Source organism: Elgaria multicarinata, chromosome 15, assembly GCF_023053635.1.
Source record: "Elgaria multicarinata webbii isolate HBS135686 ecotype San Diego chromosome 15, rElgMul1.1.pri, whole genome shotgun sequence".
In the NCBI taxonomy this organism is placed as follows: domain Eukaryota; kingdom Metazoa; phylum Chordata; class Lepidosauria; order Squamata; family Anguidae; genus Elgaria; species Elgaria multicarinata.
In genome coordinates, this window is record NC_086185.1 from 21,687,722 (window position 1) to 21,697,501 (window position 9,780).

Consider the following 9,780-nt stretch of genomic DNA (forward strand, 5'->3'; position numbering starts at 1 on the left):
TACATGCAAAAGATCCCAATCTTTTTAATCCACACACAGACTCAAGTAGAGATCCATGAGAGAAGCAGAGCAAGGAGGAAAGCATGTTTGTCCTTCCTTTCAACCTCCCTGTCAGGGTCAGCGTCAGAACTTGACCTCACTGGGTGCTTGCTAGGGACCATCTGCCTTGACAGACGGCCCACTGCCTCCCCTCTCCTGATTTTTTCCCCCTGGTCTGATCAGTTCTAGGTGGCTGCATCTAACCACTATTTTAATTCCCCACATTTCTCCCAACCTAGCATTGCTCTGCGGCATTTTGGGCAATTGAAAGGGTGGCTAAACCCAGCATCACTGCAGCAAGGTAAATCTGCCAAGGGCCACTGATGGAGGAGGAAACCCAGCAGAGGGCACCCCTCAAGCCTTGACGCAGCCCTGTTCTCTCACCCTCTGCATTTTATTCATCCTTCCTGGTGGCTCCATGAAGAGCTGCTGATTAAGGCGTGAAGCCTCTAGTATCTTGAAGAAGTTTTAAGATTCAGGAAAGAAAGAAAGAAAGAAAGAAAGAAAGAAAGAAAGAAAGAAAGAAAGAAAGAAAGAAAGAAAGAATCCCACCGTACCAGAGCTGGGAAACCTGTGATTGATTACTGCTCCCATCATCCCTCACTATTGGCTGGGCTGTGGCTGATGGGCACTGGAGTCCAACAACATCTGGAAGGCCTCTGGTTCCCCTGCACTGCGCCAGTGAAGAGACCATTGGAAGAATCGGGTCATTGAAAGAATATGGGGAAACCTTGCCTTTGACTGTTGCTTAACTACCCTCAGAGTGGTGTGATTGCGCCTTTCCTATGATTCCATCCTACCTAGCTCCAGTAACATTGATTATATTAGCCACAAGGCTCTTTGTTAGCCCCTATAGTCATATAGGGGGGGATCTGCATGTCGCTCAGAGAGCGCTTCTATGCGATCCCAGTGCACCCCGAAAACGATAGTCTGACCTCCCTGTAAAAGAAACGAGGAAGAGCCGTCTATGCCGACGACGACGAGGAGGAGAGCTCTCCGCTGGCGAGGAGAGCTCGGCAAAAGAAGGAGGGGTGAAGAGCAGAAGAAGCTCTCCACCCCTCCTTCTTTTGCCGAGCTCTCCTCGCCGGGGGAGAGCTCTCCTCGTCATTGGCGGTGGCAGCATGGAAGGCTCTTCCTCGTTTCTTTTACAGGGAAGTCAGACTGTCGTTTTCGGGGTGCACTGGGATCGCATAGAAGCGCTCTGGGAGCGACGTGCGGATCCCCCCTGGGATAGGTTGGTGAAGGATGGATATATATGTCAGGAGCTGCTGGATCTCTGTGCAGGTGCCCCATGTGGTAACCAACTGAATTGCAGGTGGCAGCCTTCTCAGTGAAGAGGCTTCAAGCTTTGGACTGACTCCATCCACTCAGGCTGGCCATTGGATCCTCCTAGACAGGAAACAGCATAAAGGGCTTTATCTCTCAGTCGAGATTGCTTGAAGAGCAAGTTCTTCATCAGTGTGTTACTGCATCTTTTGATCCTGAGGTGTCCTTTGACCATGACTACTGCTTTGTCCCACAACTTCTGGCTCACTACAGAATGTTGCTCAGACCCAACCCTGACCATACCTTAGTCCAGATTTCAGGTTGTTAGCATTATTATTATTATTATTATTATTATTATTATTATTATTATTATTATTCCACCTTTGGGCCAATACTGAGCCTCAAGGCAGCCTTACAAAATTTAAAACATATACATTTTAAAACCTATGAATAGAAATATGCAAAAGTTTAAAATATATTTCAATATTAAAACATTAAAACATTTAAAATGCATGACAATTTTAGAAGACATTAGCACAGACGGAGGCCCTGATTAATCGAGAAAGGCCTGCCAGAATAAAAAAGTATTTGCCTGTCTCCAGAAGCACATCAAGGAGCTTTGTCTGCCTTAGATTATATTATTATTATTATTATTATTATTATTATTATTATTATTATTATTATTATTTATTTATTTATACAGCACCATCAATGTTTTACTCATGCTTTATTTTAGCCCCTCTAGCTGTCAGGATTTTGGACACTGAATGAGCAGACATCTCGGACTGTGTTACAGTAATCATATATAAAACTTATGGTCATAAGCGTCTGCCATGTTTGCAAAACATCATTTGGTTAACAATGTTACCTCACAGCCCTTCCATATGCAAAAAAATTGCACAGTGGCCAACTCAAGCCCAGGAGAGATCTCTTTTGGGGAGGAGGGTTTCATAAGAACATAAGAAGCACCCTTCTGGATCAGACCGAGAGGACATCAAGTCCATCACTCTGTTACTAGTCTAGTAATGGACTAGATGAGGGCAAACAAATTGAAGCTTAATCCAGACAAGACGAAAGTGCTCCTGGTCAGTCGAAAGGCAGATCAGGGAATAGGGATTCAGCTTGTGCTGGATGGGGTTACACTCCCCCTGAAGACACAGGTCCACAGCTTGGGTGTACTTCTGGATTCGGCCCTGAGCCTGGATGTCCAGGTTTCAATGGTGGCCAGGCGTGCATTTGCACAGTTAAAGCTAGTGCACCAGCTGTTCCTGTTCCTAGGGATGTCGGACCTGGCCACAGTGACACATGCCTTAGTTACATCCCAATTGGATTCCTGTAATGCACTCTACGTAGAGCTGCCTTTAAAGAGTGTTCAGAAACTCCAGCTGGTTCAAAGAGCTGCAGCCAGACTGTCGGCCGGGGCTGGTTGCCGGGAGCATACAACTCCCCTGTTAAAACAGCTCCACTGACTTCCAGTCTGTTTCTGGGCACACAATTCAAAGTGCTGGTTATGATCTATAAAGCCCTATACAGCTCGGGTCCAGGTTATCTGAAAGACTGTATTCTCCCAGCTGATACACTAGCTTTAACTGTGCAAATGCACTCCTGGCCACTGCTGAAACCTGGGCATCCAGGCTCAGGGCTGAATCCAGAAGTACACCCAAGCTGCGGACCTGTGTCTTCAGGGGGAGTGTAACCCCATCCAGCACAAGCTGAATCCCTGTTCCCTGATCTACCTTTCGACTGACCAGGATGAGTGGGAGTTAGCTCGGCAAACCAGCAATTGGACACAGGAAATGATGTTGTTGTCTAAGTGGTGGCCTTTCTTGGAAGTCATAGAGCCCATCTAAGATTAAGAAGAATTTATTACTGGTCTGGGTGGCTGGAGTCACTGTGGAGCCTAGGGACATTTCCACACTTGCAGAATACTCCAGCCTGTAGTTCTGGTGGCTCATTAGATGAAGCACAAGCAGATAGATCTGTGGGTTCTTGACACTATGACTCCTGGCTCTAGATTCCCTCCATGAGGTGACCTAAGCTTCACCTTCCTGGTTACCTGTTAAGGTGGGGCTGTTGATAACTGCCTTGTTTGGTGACAAATGACATCTATAATAAGTGTGTTTAGGATTGCAGCTGCAGGTCTCTTTGAACTCAATGTGAGGTGCATATGCATAATTGGCTGCAGGATTAATTGGCATTTGATACAAATAATGTAGAAACTAAAGTATAAATAGGAACATTCCCTGATCCTTTATTTCTTAAGTACTGCATAGTTCATCATTTATAGAGTGGGTTTTGTATTTTTTTTTTTTTTAAAAAAAAGAGTCTAGGGGTCCAAGCATGAAAAGGCCCAGAATGAGATTAACTGGAAATGTATGAGTTTAATTGTTTAAAGTGCCAACAATAGGATAAGTGATGAAAAGTCAATTAAGGTTTTAATTAGAGCTGCTACCATCAAATATATTATCTAATTAACTGTGGCATTAATTTTAACCTGTCTCCCATTTAATTGGCATTTTATGGATACTAATTTGGAAACTTGTTATATTTATTTTTAAAAGAAGATGGTATTTCCTTCCACCCCCATTAATAGGAAAGTCAATAGGAAAACATTGCATTTTTTAAAAAATAATAATACATCAATTGGTTTATGGATATAATACTACAGACTGGATCCAGAGCTGTCCCTCCATTCAATGAAAAAGCCTTGCATGAAAGCATTATGTGAGAAAAGTGAAACCAAACCAAAATATGATGTTCCATTTAGGTAACAGCTTTTGGGATGCTTCCGGGCACTGGATAACTTTGACCCAATCCTCACTTTAGTCTAGGTGTCCTATTTACATCAGTTGCTGGGAAATATGGGTGGGAGAGTGCTGTTGCACCATGTCCTGCTAGTGAGTCCCTGTTTGACAGCTGGTTGGCTGGACTAAATGGATCCTGGGTCTGATCCAGCAGGGCTCTTCTTATGTTCTTACATCAGAATTTGAAAAGTTTGAATTTTTCAAGCATCTGTACTCTGGTCAAAGAGTCAGTTCTGGGTACCAGTTCCCTAGTGTGGACACATTGAGCTCTCTGATTTGGAACATCATTGTAATTGTTTCCATTGAGGAACTTCAGACCCATATTCAAATCTCTTAACTACAGACTTAGGAAAATTTCACCTTTATGGACATAGATATACTAAAAACAGAGAGCCCCAGCAATAACTTTATATTGTGGGCTTTGGTTCTCAGGAGGAGAATGCATTTCAGGTAAGTTGTGGCAGCTGTGTCAGGAGGCTGGAGAGGGAGAAGGAAGTGAGTCTGGTGAGTTGAATGGACTCACCTAGACTCATGGCTGGCCTTGCACCAGCACCATCCTGAATCAGCCTGAGGCTCCCCCAAGGCTTCAGTGCCAGGCTGCTTCAGCCTCAGGGCACCTCAGGCCAACCCAGTATGGCTCCAGATTTGGCCATAGGTGGGCCAAATCAGCCTGCCTTGCCTCGGATACAGGGATTTGGATTCAGGGATTGCACAGCCCCATAGAATACCTTCACCTGGCACCAGAACTGGACCGAACAGTGAGCCCTAGATGCCATGTTGGCTGTTTCAGTATAATGGGGTAAGTTAAGGATAATGCCGGACTCAACTCCCAAATTTTCCTTTTGTGTTGTGAAGGCAGCTTTCCCCCCACATTACTGTGATGTACTGTAGTTATTTGCTGTTTAATCTTGTATAATAATTAACTCCAATTGATCCACTGCAGTGCTTAGCAAAGTGCTGGGGTCTATTAAATTGGATAAGAAATACACCAACACTATCTTCGTTCTAAGCATAATCATGCGACCGAAGGAAAGGAGAGATTAATATAATGGCATTGCTAGATGGGACTCTTCGGTGTTGTAAATTTGGGAGCATTGCTGTAAGGTTTTAAAATATTAAAAAAGCACTATTCTGGAAACCAATGATTAGCGAGTGCAACTTGCCATTATTCTTCAGGTGGGTGGGTGGGTGAGAAAATCCACCATTTTCTGGCAGATGAGAAACAGAGACAAGATCACTTTGGAATTACCTTTTGCAGCCATAAATCAGGCATACTTTTGGGTTCCTGGAAAGCAGCATCAACTAAAGCAAAGGAGGCAAAACGTTTGTACCAATACCACCATTTTGTATCTATCAATTGCTGAAAATCCAAAATAGGCAGAATGAGAACGTTCTGCCTATTGCTGTATGCAGTGGGAGAGAAACTGCAGGGATATTGCAGTGTCTGATGAGCCTCAACAACAAACAGATGAATCTACTATACAGGTGAGTTGAGCCTTTCCAGCCTCAGAGATGAAGTCCGTTTTGGAGATGCCCTCAGAGGCAGCATCCCAGTGGTCAGTGGAGCCAAAGGCAAAGAGGCAGGTCCTAAATAAAGAATGTCAGCATATTGTAGCTTAAAACTCTTTCTGCCAGTTTCTAAGCCTTAAGAGAGGTGCTTTCAGAGTGGGGAAAAGAACTGCACATAAGCTGGGAACCACATCAAAGAACTGGTGGGTGGGAAGACAGGGGAATGCAGCAAAGCAATGTGAGGGAACCCCAAACTAGATTGGGATGGCAGGTGGGCCAGATTTAGTCCCTGGAACTATACTAAACCAACCACAAAGGTTATGGTCTGGAATTTGAGTAGACCAAAGAAATGACCCTTGGGTTTTCTGATCTTGAACAGCCTACAGAAACACTCCACAGTGGTCCAGGTTAATTGTTCCTTGATAATCCAGGTGAAAGAATGGTGGCTACATGTACCCAGAACAGTTGAGCTAGTGGCAGAACCAGAAAGAAGTCTCTGGAAAAGCCTTGGCTGTGGGTCTTGGCCAATCTCATCAGAGCAAAGGATGGAATGAAGGGTAGAGCAGATCCTGGTGCTGGACATTGAATAATGGGCTCAAGTTAAAGGAAGATAGATTCTGGCTGGACACCAGGACACTTCCTGGCTGTTAGAACAGTATGACAATGGAACCAATGACCTAGCAAGACAGTGGACTCTCCCACCCTAGAGGCATTCAAGGTGCAGCTAGACAGCCTCTGTCAGGGATGCTTTAAGGTAGATTCCTGCATTGAGCAGGGGGTTGGATTTGATGGCCTTATAGGTCCCTTCCAATTCAACTATTCTATGATTCTATGGTTTTGGTGATCTAAGACGATGGAGAAGAACATATGGGAACAAATGCTTCCTTCAGTGTGTGAAGATCATCATTCATGGTCTGGGAAGACCCAAGCAGTATCGGGTTTCAGGCTGTTCCTTTAAGACCAGTTAGCAGAAGAGATGCACCATCCATCCAACAAACAGTGCAGCTGTCCTTTTGCAGGGATCCCTCACCTGAGTCCCAAAAAAAGTCTTTGACTCCAGCCCTGCTGTGTTTTTTGGTTCTCCTGTCTTGTCCCATGACTCTTCAGAACACTAGTGGCAAAGGACCAGGTGGGATGCTTAGAGACATTGTCCGAGGGCCCTCTTGGCCACTAGAAGGCTCTTTCACCAATGCTCTATTCATGAGGAAGGTTTTACTCAGGAGGAAGAAGTTTCAGCTGTAGCAGGCTTGGAGATGGATGCATGGTTGGCACCAAGGCAAATCCCTTTCCAAAACATTGCAATGAATAACAAACATCTGAAAGTCCAAATTTCTATATTCACAGGCTGCAATCATTTGCAGAGGTAAGAAAGCCCATTGAACACAGTGGGACTTGCTTCTGCACAGTACACAGACATGGGATTGTCCCAATAGTCTCTTTTCCCTCTGCCACCCTCACATACACACATGAAAGAGGGAGTGTTTTCAGAATTCTTTTTGTTGAAATATTCATGTGTACTTCAGAAGGGTGAAAAATGCATTTTTAGTACCCAAGATTCAAGGTTAGCATGAAGTTTCTAGATCAGCTAATGTATGGATTTACCTCGCTTAGCCTTTGAAGAAAAAGCACAACCCAGCAATTTCATCATTTGCAAATGAGCCTTCTGCAGTATCCACAACATGCATTGCAGGATTTCACCCTTAAATCCCCTTGGGTTTACAGCAAAGCTTATCACAGCAGGCGTGTCTCTTGAGTAAAGTATATTTTGTTGCAGGAGTAGGGGTATATTTTTGGGATTGCTAAAAATGTGGGAACGTTTGGCCCAGGATTCATAGAATGTCTGACCTATGCACAGTTGGTGTCTTTGCAAATAAACAGAAATAATGCAAAATGCCATACGTCTCCAGTGACCTCCTAGCAAAGGAAACATTCCAGTGCTACAGCTCTGGAATGTCTCACTGCTCAGAGAAGTGAGTTAGGTGTAACAATACACTTTTGGGAAGGGAACCCACTTCTGTCTCACTGCTGCTGTTCATCTGTCTCCATTTGGGTCTAACTATGGCACCACACTTCAAGAAGGACGCAGACAAGCTGGAGCATGTTCAGAGGAAGGCAACCAGGATGATCAGGGGTCTGGAAACAAAGCCCTATGAAGAGAGACTGAAAGAACTGGGCATGTTTAGTCTAGAGAAGAGAAGATTGAGGGGAGACATGATGGCACTGTTCAAATACTTAAAATGTTGTCACACAGAGGAGGGTCAGGATCTCTTCTCAATCATCCCAGAGTGCAGGACACGGAAAAACGGGCTCAAGTGACAGGAAGTCAGATTCCGGCTGGACATCAGGAAAAACTTCCTGACTGTTAGAGCAGTACAACAATAGATCCATTTACCTAGGGAGGTTGTGGCCTCTCCCACATGAGAGTCATTCAAGAGGCAGCTGGACAATCATCTGTCAGAGATGCTTTAGGGTGGATTCCTGCATTGAGCAGGGGGTTGGACTCGATGGCCTTATAGGCCCCTTCCAACTCTACTGTTCTATGATTCTATAATTCTATGTTCATGCTTTAGTCAATGGAGAGTAGTTCACACAGAAATGCACATTTCCCCCACGTGCATGAACTGAAAAACAGTCCAAAAATGAAAATGGGAGTGAGCCAAAATGAGAATTTTCGGAGAATTTAGGTGAGCTCAAAAATTGCTGTTTCTCTCATCCTGAGTACAATTGCCTGTACACGCATAGAGCATAATGTGAACCAACCTCCTTTTTAGATGCTTTAAAGGTCTATTGTTGGCATCTCCCTTAACTGCTCCCTCCTCCTATTCATGCAGGAATTGAGGCTGCATTTTTACTGACAACATTGTGAATGCCTTCTAAGAATCTGAAAGTGAAGGACGTGCAACCTTGCATCCAGGAGAAAAGGATTATATTGTACTCAAACAGTCGCCTGCCTTTTCAAGGTTAGGTCTGCTGCAACATGGAAATTTATATATCTCCCACTGTGGATACACTGATGTCTCATGTTTTTCACCTGAAAAAAAAATCTTAGGGAATAATTTGCCAGGTAATCAAAGTAAGAGAAGATCAAACACCTTTCCCTAGCCTGTACAAGGAGGGTAACATTGCTACCTCTTGATTCTCTCCTCTTCGCTTTTAATTTTCTTCTATGTACTTCTAATCAAACGTTACATACTCAGGTATATCCCTGGGGGAAACCAGGGATATATTCCGGAAGGCCTACCCAGTGAATTTTTAGAATTTTTTTAGGATGTTTTAAGGATGTTTTAATCATGTATGCTATGTCTTTAATCAGTTTTTAATGTGTTTTATTTTCATTGTTGTTCCCCGCCTCGATCCAAGTGGAGAGGCAGGTAAGAAATAAATAATAATAATAATAATAATAATAATAATAATAATAATTCATTTAATTTATTTATTTATTTATCCAGACTCTCCATAACATGTGTATCTTTCTGCAGTGTAGCAAACAAGTGTACCATTAAGAATAAGAGTCAGGCTAAAAGGATCAGCAGTGCAAAATCTGTTTATTAATTTAATATAAATATATGTGCATTACTATCCAGGACAGATTTCTCCAGATTTCTGCTGCCCTCCTGATGTTTTGAACTTCAGCACCTATCAACTCCAGCCAGCATGGCCAACACTCAGGAACGCTGGGATTTGCAGTTCAAAACATCTGGAGGGCACCAGGTTGGGGAAGGCTTCTCTAGGGTCACTAATTGCTACACATGGGGCTAGTTATTTTAAATTATTGGTGTGGGTGTGTATGCGTATCTATAAATATAACATCTTCATGTCTTTGTCACCGTGGGTGAATTAATCAATTCAAAATTTAGCCATTAGTATATTGGGTACAGGATCATGAGTGATGTTAGAGCAATAGTAATTGACTTGACAATTAAGCCGAAACAAGAACTGTCAACATTCTGGGCTTGGAAAAATTGATTGGATTGTTTTAACAAGCACAAGTTCTGTTGCTTTAAGGGGGGAACTGCTTGTCAGAGAGGCGTGTGATCACTGGATGGTAATGCACATGCTGGTAACTTCAAGGCTTGACTTCTGCAATGCGCTCTGCATAGGGCTACCATTGTGCCTAGTCCGGAAACTTCAACTAGTTCAAAATATGGCAGCCAGACTGGTC